We start from the raw sequence: 11,402 nt of genomic DNA on the forward strand, positions 1-11,402 counted from the left end.
AGGGAAATAAAAGGGGCGGTGGATGAAATAGGTGCGTTCAACCCAACAGGCCCTGGGACGGCCTCCTCCATTTGTGTTTCCATGCCAGTTCTGACAATAGTGATGGTGCCTATCTGGATCAGGACTCTATTTTATTGGATACTTAGCAAACCCATATTAGGTTACAGTCATCTGTCACTTTGTGTTGAAATGGCATTTGTCAGAGTTGAATGGGAATTAATGTTCTCAGCTCATCAGTATTGCTTGGCAGCTTGTTTAAATTTAATTAGCACGGAATCTTTGTCACACTAGGAATCTTCTGCTAAAAGTGATACTGATGGTGTGATCTCCAGGTATTAGTGGATCTGAGCAGGGGACTAACCCTCTTTTTTCCCTACTGTACCCTTCTGTATTTATCAGTTATCACATTATAGTGATGCACAAGGTTGAGGGAATCTAAACCCAGAACCTCCTGACTATGCTGCCATTTAAATCCCGAAGATAGGTTTAATTTACAGGAATAGGCTAGGCTCCAATTAAATAGGTTGGTTTCAGAGTAGCAGCTGTGTTAGTCTGTATTCGCAAAAAGAAAAGGAGTACTTGTGGCACCTTAGAGACTAACCAGTTTATTTGAGCATAAGCTTTCGTGAGCTGTAGCTCACGAAAGCTTATGCTCAAATAAACTGGTTAGTCTCTAAGGTGCCACAAGTCCTCCTTTTATTAAATAGATTATGAGCCTGGTAGCAGTGATACCCCCGGGCTATGTAATATTGTACAAATAGACTATGATTTTCAGTCCTGAAGATTTAAAGTTAGATTCATAAATCTGTGTTTCAGCACCTAAAATATTTGGTCTCATTTTCAAAAGTGTGGTGCTCCCAGTACCTCCCTCTGGAATGGTAGCTGAATGTGGCGCCCGGGTGTCAGTTATGTGGAAGTTCAGCTTCTTGTTTAACGTGGGTAGATATGCAAAGCAATCACTCAGTAAATGTCCATTCCCTGTGTCCTGGTGCAGCTCCAGGATCGTACACAGCCCCTGATCTCTGCAACTCCTGTTGTTGACTATGAGATTATAAAAGGTGTTGGAGACAGCCTGGCAGTAAGTGGCTCTGCTGCTGCTACCAGCCTTTGGGGGATTCCTTCTATGGTTGGGTAATGTTAAATTGCGCTAGGACTCAAAGAGAGAGAGAGAGAGAGAGAGAATCTGCAATCTCTGGCCATACAAAAGCCTTCCTTGGCAATGCCACCTATTGCTCGGGCTATGCTGCCCCTGTACCGCTGTCAGATTAGGGTTGGTTGTAGATCCTTTGTGCTCCTGCAACCTGGTGCTGTTTAAGAGTTTCCTCCACTGTGGTATGAACCCAGGGCATGCTGGCCCTACGTGTACTTCCTCATCAACACTACTGGCAACAAAGGTCAACTGGCTTACGGAAGTTCTATCTGTTGTTCAGTTTATCTAGGTTTTATCATTCTCATGGGACATCGCAGTCCCTGAATGAGTGCGATTGGGCAGAGCTCACTGCTAGGAAATACTGTATACAAGGCAAACCCACCAAATACTCATAGCCACACCAACAAATACCTTTCAGTCATGACTTTCTATAGTGGAAGAAGTGTGTTAAAAGAACTTTGTAATGCCCCCAAAGACTGTTACCAATTAATAGACTAGATCAGGGAAGTGAATATATTTCTGAGTTATCAATGTCTTTTATTTGAGCAATGGAATTTCTTCGCTACTGTTAGTGCAATTTTTTTTAAACAGACCCAGTGTATAAACTGAGTAAAAAGGAAAATCCTGTCCTTACAAAACAGTACAGTGATTGTCAAAAACACTGCAGTGACATTAATAAGCTGTCAAACTAGGCCCATTACGGTAATATTTTTAAATGAGTGGTGAAAGGAGTCAACCTGTGCAAGGAAGAAAGCCAAGGCCAAGATCCCTTTCTTATATGTAACCCACACAAGGCAGTCCACAGCTTTCCAGTGCATTTTACTTATCCTGTCAGAAAAGTGATTGGGTCCTTATACCTCTTTGATATCTGTGGGTCTCTCCTAGATGAGTCATCCTGAAATGTTGTTTATTATGGAGACACAATACCTCTCCATGATTCAGTTTGCAACCAGTTTCTGTTCTAAAGCCTTATATTAGTTCCTATGTATTTTTTGGCCTTGGAAAATTTATTTGCTTTGAAAATTGTCAGATTCCCTCCGAGGGCTAAGGGGAAAGTTTCTACAAAGTGTGAAGGAAAGTCATTAACTTGTTTGTGAGATGCAGGTAATTCAAAATAAGCCTGATTTGAAATGTTCCCTTTTGTCTACAGTTCTGGTCTCCCTCTAGCTTTAAAATATCTTGTTAATGCTCCTTTGAACAATTCTGGATAATTAAATTCCCTTGAACACTTGAGCACTGGCTGCATTTGAAGGAAACAGGTTGGAATTAAACAACATTATTGAATATTTTTGTTGTGTATTCTTATGGCCCAGTCCTACGCCCATGTGATTCAGTGGGTGAACTAATCCTGTTCCCACACGTCTCAATGGGAATTAGATATGCATTGATACAGTGAACTGAACAGAGCAGGGAGGTTTTTGCATGGTATATATCATTATGCAAATGATATCACAGCATTATTAACAATAGTAATCTCCATCTTCAGCTGATTGTGAAGGTGAAATCATCCTTTTATCTATTGCAACTGAAATGGGTAGAATACCACTGGCAAGAGAACAAGCATGATAAATAAGAAGTTTAAGACTTTGTCTGGATTTTTGCTGGTCCTGGGCTATAGCATGGCTAATGCCACTACGGGTCTTGCAGTCAGTGGTGACTGTGTTTTCCTGGATATGCTGATACTCTGGAGTCTGTATCATCACAATCAGCATTGTATCAGATTTTGTTTGTAATTTCGAAGTTAACACAGATGTGTGATCAATCACACACAAAGATGTGCCATAAAAGATTTCATGTGCATTATACCATGAGGTCTGGCAGTGGTGCTAAAGTTACACTTTAGAAGGGTCTGTCAGTTTAAAACCTTCTACACAATTGTTCAGAACATTATTTTCCCAGTTATTTCTCTGGCATGACACGTAAATATTCACACATTAATTTAGCTCTCAGAGGATTGTTTAGAGTTTGATGTGTGACGTTATCAGATTTTTGAACATGCTCACTCTGCCAACATGAAAGCTCAGGACTGACTGAGTGTGAAATTGCTTCCAACCCCCCAGGCACTGACCTTGCAGTCTGGAAGCATAACAGATAAGGAGCTTAGAAGATTGTCCAGGTTTCAGTTGGTACCAGCTTAAAATTTCATTTGTTCTACTGCAGCTGGTAAGGTTTGAACTGGCTTTGCAGATTATAGTGACTATGTCTCCTGAAGGCGCTGACAGGGATTCTGGAGTCTGAGTCATCGCAGTGTGCCAGCTGGAATCCTAATTTATGAATACAGTACAACTCAATATGAATGTGAGTGTCCCTCTAAACAATATTATGTTTTTGTAAATATTCCCATGTGCATCTTGACGTAATGATCATAAAAAGAAAAGGAGTACTTGTGGCACCTTAGAGACTAACCAATTTATTTGAGCATGAGCTTTCGTGAGCTACAGCTCACTTCATCAGATGTTTACCGTGGAAACTGCAGCAGACTTTATATACACACAGAAATCATGAAACAATACCTCCTCCCACCCCACTGTCCTGCTGGTAATAGCTTATCTAAAGTGATCAACAGGTGGGCCATTTCCAGCACAAATCCAGGTTTTCTCACCCTCCACCCCCCCACACAAATTCACTCTCCTGCTGGTGCTAGCCCATCCAAAGTGACAACTCTTTACATAATCAAGTCGGGCTATTTCCTGCATAGATCAAGGTTCTCTCACATCCCCCCCACCCCCATACACACACAAACTCACTCTCCTGCTGGTAATAGCTCATCTAAACTGACCATTCTCCAGGTTTAAATCCAAGTTAAACCAGAACATCTGGGGGGGGGGGGTAGGAAAAAGCAAGAGGAAACAGGCTACCTTGCATAATGACTTAGCCACTCCCAGTCTCTATTTAAGCCTAAATTAATAGTATCCAATTTGCAAATGAATTCCAATTCAGCAGTTTCTCGCTGGAGTCTGGATTTGAAGTTTTTTTGTTTTAAGATAGCGACCTTCATGTCTGTGATTGCGTGACCAGAGAGATTGAAGTGTTCTCCGACTGGTTTATGAATGTTATAATTCTTGACATCTGATTTGTGTCCATTTATTCTTTTACGTAGAGACTGTCCAGTTTGACCAATGTACATGGCAGAGGGGCATTGCTGGCACATGATGGCATAGATCACATTGGTGGATGTGCAGGTGAACGAGCCTCTGATAGTGTGGCTGATGTTATTAGGCCCTGTGATGGTGTCCCCTGAATAGATATGTGGGCACAATTGGCAACGGGCTTTGTTGCAAGGATAAGTTCCTGGGTTAGTGGTTCTGTTGTGTGGTATGTGGTTGTTGGTGAGTATTTGCTTCAGGTTGCGGGGCTGTCTGTAGGCAAGGACTGGCCTGTCTCCCAAGACTTGTGAGAGTGTTGGGTCATCCTTTAGGATAGGTTGTAGATCCTTAATAATGCGTTGGAGGGGTTTTAGTTGGGGGCTGAAGGTGACGGCTAGTGGCGTTCTGTTATTTTCTTTGTTAGGCCTGTCCTGTAGTAGGTAACTTCTGGGAACTCTTCTGGCTCTATCAATCTGTTTCTTTACTTCTGCAGGTGGGTATTGTAGTTGTAAGAAAGCTTGACAGAGATCTTGTAGGTGTTTGTCTCTGTCTGAGGGGTTGGAGCAAATGCGGTTGTATCGCAGAGCTTGGCTGTAGACGATGGATCGTGTGGTGTGGTCAGGGTGAAAGCTGGAGGCATGCAGGTAGGAATAGCGGTCAGTAGGTTTACGGTATAGGGTGGTGTTTATGTGGCCATTGTTTATTAGCACTGTAGTGTCCAGGAAGTGGATCTCTTGTGTGGACTGGACCAGGCTGAGGTTGGTGGTGGGATGGAAATTGTTGAAATCATGGTGGAATTCCTCAAGGGCTTCTTTTCCATGGGTCCAGATGATGAAGATGTCATCAATATAGCGCAAGTAGCAATGGCCACATAAACACCACCCTATACCGTAAACCTACTGACCGCTATTCCTACCTGCATGCCTCCAGCTTTCACCCTGACCACACCACACGATCCATCGTCTACAGCCAAGCTCTGCGATACAACCGCATTTGCTCCAACCCCTCAGACAGAGACAAACACCTACAAGATCTCTGTCAAGCTTTCTTACAACTACAATACCCACCTGCAGAAGTAAAGAAACAGATTGATAGAGCCAGAAGAGTTCCCAGAAGTTACCTACTACAGGACAGGCCTAACAAAGAAAATAACAGAACGCCACTAGCCGTCACCTTCAGCCCCCAACTAAAACCCCTCCAACGCATTATTAAGGATCTACAACCTATCCTAAAGGATGACCCAACACTCTCACAAGTCTTGGGAGACAGGCCAGTCCTTGCCTACAGACAGCCCCGCAACCTGAAGCAAATACTCACCAACAACCACATACCACACAACAGAACCACTAACCCAGGAACTTATCCTTGCAACAAAGCCCGTTGCCAATTGTGCCCACATATCTATTCAGGGGACACCATCACAGGGCCTAATAACATCAGCCACACTATCAGAGGCTCGTTCACCTGCACATCCACCAATGTGATCTATGCCATCATGTGCCAGCAATGCCCCTCTGCCATGTACATTGGTCAAACTGGACAGTCTCTACGTAAAAGAATAAATGGACACAAATCAGATGTCAAGAATTATAACATTCATAAACCAGTCGGAGAACACTTCAATCTCTCTGGTCACGCAATCACAGACATGAAGGTCGCTATCTTAAAACAAAAAAACTTCAAATCCAGACTCCAGCGAGAAACTGCTGAATTGGAATTCATTTGCAAATTGGATACTATTAATTTAGGCTTAAATAGAGACTGGGAGTGGCTAAGTCATTATGCAAGGTAGCCTGTTTCCTCTTGCTTTTTCCTACCCCCCCCCCCCCCAGATGTTCTGGTTTAACTTGGATTTAAACCTGGAGAATGGTCAGTTTAGATGAGCTATTACCAGCAGGAGAGTGAGTTTGTGTGTGTATGGGGGTGGGGGGGATGTGAGAGAACCTTGATCTATGCAGGAAATAGCCCGACTTGATTATGTAAAGAGTTGTCACTTTGGATGGGCTAGCACCAGCAGGAGAGTGAATTTGTGTGGGGGGGTGGAGGGTGAGAAAACCTGGATTTGTGCTGGAAATGGCCCACCTGTTGATCACTTTAGATAAGCTATTACCAGCAGGACAGTGGGGTGGGAGGAGGTATTGTTTCATGATTTCTGTGTGTATATAAAGTCTGCTGCAGTTTCCACGGTAAACATCTGATGAAGTGAGCTGTAGCTCACGAAAGCTCATGCTCAAATAAATTGGTTAGTCTCTAAGGTGCCACAAGTACTCCTTTTCTTTTTGCGAATACAGACTAACACGGCTGTTCCTCTGAAACCTGTAATGATCATAGCTTGTCACCCAGCTGTGATGCTGATGTTCAGTTTGAGGAAGCTCTTTCAATCTGGAGGTGATCCAGCCTGGACAGAGATTCCCACTGACTTCTATGGGTTTTGGATCAGTCCCTTATTTCTTTAAAATGTTCTTTCTCTCTCTCTCTTTTTTTTTTTGTAATTTATAATAAGACAAATTTAATCAGAAATGAGTGTAACTCTATGGAATATTTAGTGCTTGATAAACTATTTCTAAAAAATATTTTTTCTTTAAGGGCCAATTATACTTTTAATTCTCCCAGTCCTGTCTTGGTTCAATTCTTATCCTACATCCAGAGCACTAAGAATCAGATGAACTGAGCCTGTGAGATCATTTCTGTGTGTATAAGCTCTCCAGTGCTGATCGCTAAAGAATGGAGAGTGAAACACAATGTTTATAATTGCTCAGAGCAGGCAGCAAAGAGCAGGTAATTATGAGTATGCCATGCATCTTGTCTTGCTCTGTGGCAGAGATTCAGCCCTCAGATCTATAAGGGACTGATCCTACCATGGCAAGATACAAGTAACTGCCATTAATGTCACTGGGTCTGATTCTGATTTCAGTTACACTGGTTTAACTCCATTTACCTTAGCAGAGTTAGTCCTGGCTTAAAGTGGTTTAAGTGACATCAAAATGGGGCCCAGTGAGAGTTCCTTGGATCCTGCAGAGGAGCATAGTGTCTACGGAACTGATTTATTTGCCTTATTTCAGAATATGTGTAATGATAGCAATGATGTAAAACATCTCATCCCCCTCTGAGTTACTGGCTCAGTTCTTTGAGACACAGGACTTAATTCTTGCTTGTATTACTGGTGTCCTGTGGAAGGGGAACAGGGCCATGAGGACTGATTTTATCTATATTTTTTCCAGACACGTTAGTGATTTTATCACAGTATTTTCTTTGTATTAGCTAATCTGGAATTTCAGAGGCTCACCTATATGTCTCTAATAGTGTAGAAGTTCAGTTTCATTAGTCAAATGGCTTATCGTTATAGTACATTGAATCTGATTGTACACATGGAAAAAGAATTAAGAATACAGTTGCGTTATTCTTCCACTCTTTAAGAACATGAGCACTCTGCAGATGGAAGCTCACATGGGGCCTGTCTTGGCTACCCTGGCCTGCCCCTCTCTGCCCAGCATTACTCACTTTGTACGGTTCCCGTTGGATGCTCCATCGTAGGCGAGGTTACGACCACTTTGTGTAGCTGTGATCTGATCTCTTGGTGGGTTTAGTGTTGCAGGGTATAATCCTGTGCAGGCCCAGAGAAATCCCAGCCTTTAGCATCCCCGCCAGAGTCGAGTGCTGTCTCATAAGCTCTGCTTTTGGTTCCCTTTACTTAAGCTGCAGCTTTTATCCTGTAAGATCTCAGCGCTTGAGTCCTCTCTACAGGGATCTGGATGCTGAGAGTGCTGTTGCTTTAAGCTCAGTGGAAGGAAACCCCAGCCGAGAAACCAGCACCTCCAATGCTCAGTATCAGTTTAGGTAAAAGCAAATAAATCCTCAACTCCCAACCTCTGCCCCAGCCCTGAAAAAATCAAATGCCCTCATCTAAAGGAGAAGTAAGATTTTGTGCTTCTTTTCCCATCTGAGCCCACTTGTGAACCTCACAACTGCCCAATTTCTCCTGCAGAGGCCCCATGTTGCTGTGATCTTCCCTCTGTCAGAGGAGGGCTGGATGCCACCAATAGCTCCTGTCCAGTGTCCAGCAGAGTGGGTCGCTGGAGAGTAACACGAGTTGTTCCTTCATTCCAGAAGGTGAGCTTGATGCCCCTTCGACCCTTCCGGGCTCTGCTAGTTTTGGAGTTTAGGAACTTGCTCCAGCCATTCCAAAAGGCAGAGCTGCCAATAAAGCACTGTTTTAATCCCGACGTGCTCAGAGTTGGTACAAGTAAGAATTATTTTGAAGAATTGGAGAGTAAAATTATTTATGCAAGAAAAAATGCACCCAAATCAGCTTCTGCTGTGGGGGAGAAAGGCTCTGTTGAACAAAGTATCTCTAGAAGCAAAGTTTTCTGTCAGGATACCATACTTTACTGTAGTGATGTCACCAGGTGGTGCTGTTACCTAGTCCTCCAGCAGCTGTTCAGTTTTGGGAAGACCTGCTGTGGTGGTGTTACTTTTGCTATTCAGGGTTCTGAGGAAAAAAAGCTTTGTGAGTAGCTGCAGAGTTTGCGCTCTGTCCTGGTCTCTGATTAGAGTAAATTCTTCAGGCAGATTTGCTCTCTGGGAATAAGGGTATTGGTTCTGGGATGAGAAGAAACAGGGGTTTGACTGCATGCTGTTTGTGATCACCTGTTTCAGGTCTGGTGTTTATACGTAAAGAAAACAATTTGTTCTTGGTATTCTTAGATTCTACCTCACTCATTTCTCCTGTACTGAGAAATTGACCTATAATTCCAGGATATCTGCTGCTGCTCAGGTCAACGCTGCTGTTAGCAGTGGGACACTGGTTTTGGGACAGAGACTACAGTATTATAGAAAGGACAGCAGTGGGTGCAGGGGACTCTGCCTAGTGTTGAAAGACTGATCAAAACACTGTCTGAAATCTAGCACAGCAGCTACACTATGTGTAGGGAGCAGCTGTTACATTGAAAGGGACAGAGTGGGGGAAGTTTTTGGATGGGTCTGTATCGCTGTGTGAAAGGGTAGCTGTGATGCTGCAGACAATAATAATCTCCAGCATCTTCAGCTTCAACCCTATTGATTGTGAGAGTGAAATCAGTCCCAGACCCACTGCCACTGAACCAGGCTGGGACCCCAGTTTGCAGGGAGCTTCCAGCATAGATAAGGAGCTTAGGAGCTTGTCCTGATTTCTGTTGGTGCCAGACTAAGTAGTGAGAGCTACCACTGGTGAGGCTTGAACTGGCTTTGCAGCGGATAGTGACTGTGTCACCAGGAGACACTGACAGGGATTCTGGAGTCTGAGTCATCACAATCTGCCCACTGGAGTCTGAATTAACAAACAGAATATAAATTAGTATGTACATGTACTGTCTCTTTCTCTTGTATATACATATAGCATAAATATAGATAATATATAGTTAATCAAAAGACAGACTATTTTGTCTTTATAGATATTCCCGTCTGTCTCTTTCTGTCTTCTGATAGTTGATCTTCTGAGAATGACACTAATGTTAAGTTTGAGGAGATCCTTTCATCCCAACGTGTTTTCAGTTGTATTTTGATCAAACCATTTTTGGTCTCTTTTGCAGTGAGAAGGAGACTGGCATTTCAGAAGTTACCGTCACGAGCTGAAGAATTTTTATATATCATTTTACAACTTTTCTTAAATTTTTGTGTGGCTTATTGCAGCTTCAGTGAACCAGCCCCAACTTCACTTGATCCTTACCCTGGATCCAGAGCATTAACAGCCAGATGAGCTGAGCCTGCGAGATCATCTTGCTATGTCTGACTGACCCTCTGCTGATCACTAAACTGTAATGAGTGACATGGAACATTTGTACTGGCTCAGAGCTGCAGGGCAGTGTCACTTGGATGAGAAATATGCAAATTTAGTTCAGAGATGAAAATTTCCACCTGACCTAAAACATGCAGAAAAAGGGAAGTAAAAAGGGGCTGTGGATGAAATAGGCAAGTAGAACCTGATAGGCGCTGGGGCAGCACCCTCAATTTGGCAATTCTGATGATAGAGATGGTGGGGCCTGTGGTCCCCCTGTCTGGATCAGGACACTATTTTGTTGGGTGCTGAAAATACCCATATTAATAAAGTCCCTGTCCCTCACTTTATGTTGAAGTGGCATTTGTCAGGGTGGAATGGAAATAAATGTTTTCAGCTCATCAGTGTTGCGGGGCTGCTTCTTTAAATTTAATGAGCTCAGAATTGTCATTATAGTAGGAATTTCCCCATAAATATGAATTCAGTGGTGCTGATTTCCCTGCATCAGGGCTAACGCCTCTCTTCCCTACTGCTCTCTTCTGGATTTATGATTCATCACCTCAGAGACCCTATAGGGATGCACAGGGTTGTGGGACCCTTAGTCTCCTATTTCTGCCATTTAAATCCCAAAGGTAAATGTAATATGGAAGAATAGGCTAGCATCCCATTAAATAGTTTGTGAGCCCTGTGTCGGTGCTCCCGTGTTCTGTATGACATTGCGTAAATAGATCATGGTTTGCATTCCTGGAGATCTAAAGTTAGACTCATAAATCCATATTTCAGCAACTAAAATATATGGCCACATTTTCAAAAGTGTAGTGCTCCCAGCATCTCCCACTGGCAGTTGAATGTGGCTGTATGGTGTCAGTGATGTGGAAGTTTAGATTCTTGTTTAAAGAGGCTGCTCAGTAAACGTCCATTCCCTGGTACAGCTCCAGGGTCATATACAACCCCTGATCTCTGCAGCTCCCACTGATGACCATGAGACTATAGAAGCAAGTGATTCTGCTGCTGCTACCAACCTGTGGGATTCTTTCAATGGCTGGGAAATTTTAAATTGTGCTAGGACTGCGTGTGTGTGTGTGTGAGAGAGAGAGAAAATCAGCACAGTCTCTGAGCACCCTGCACACAAACCCTCCCTGGCAATGCCACCTATGGTTTGGGCTGTGCTGCCCCTGTATGGCTGTCCAGATTATGGGCTGTTGTAGATGCTTTGTGCTGCCGCAGTTCGAGTGGTCCTGTACTGTTTTATAATCCAGCATAGACCCAGGGTCTGGTTATCCCTCAGGTAGGATTCCTGCCTCAGTTTCCCTAGTGTCAATTACACTATAGTCCCTTGGTGGATCCGGGCCCCACTGATTTCCAAGAGTTTTGGATCAGGCCCTTATTTCTTTAAACGTTCGTTCTCTCTTCT

The sequence above is a fragment of the Lepidochelys kempii genome, chromosome 4 (assembly GCF_965140265.1).
Source record: "Lepidochelys kempii isolate rLepKem1 chromosome 4, rLepKem1.hap2, whole genome shotgun sequence".
In the NCBI taxonomy this organism is placed as follows: Eukaryota; Metazoa; Chordata; order Testudines; family Cheloniidae; genus Lepidochelys; species Lepidochelys kempii.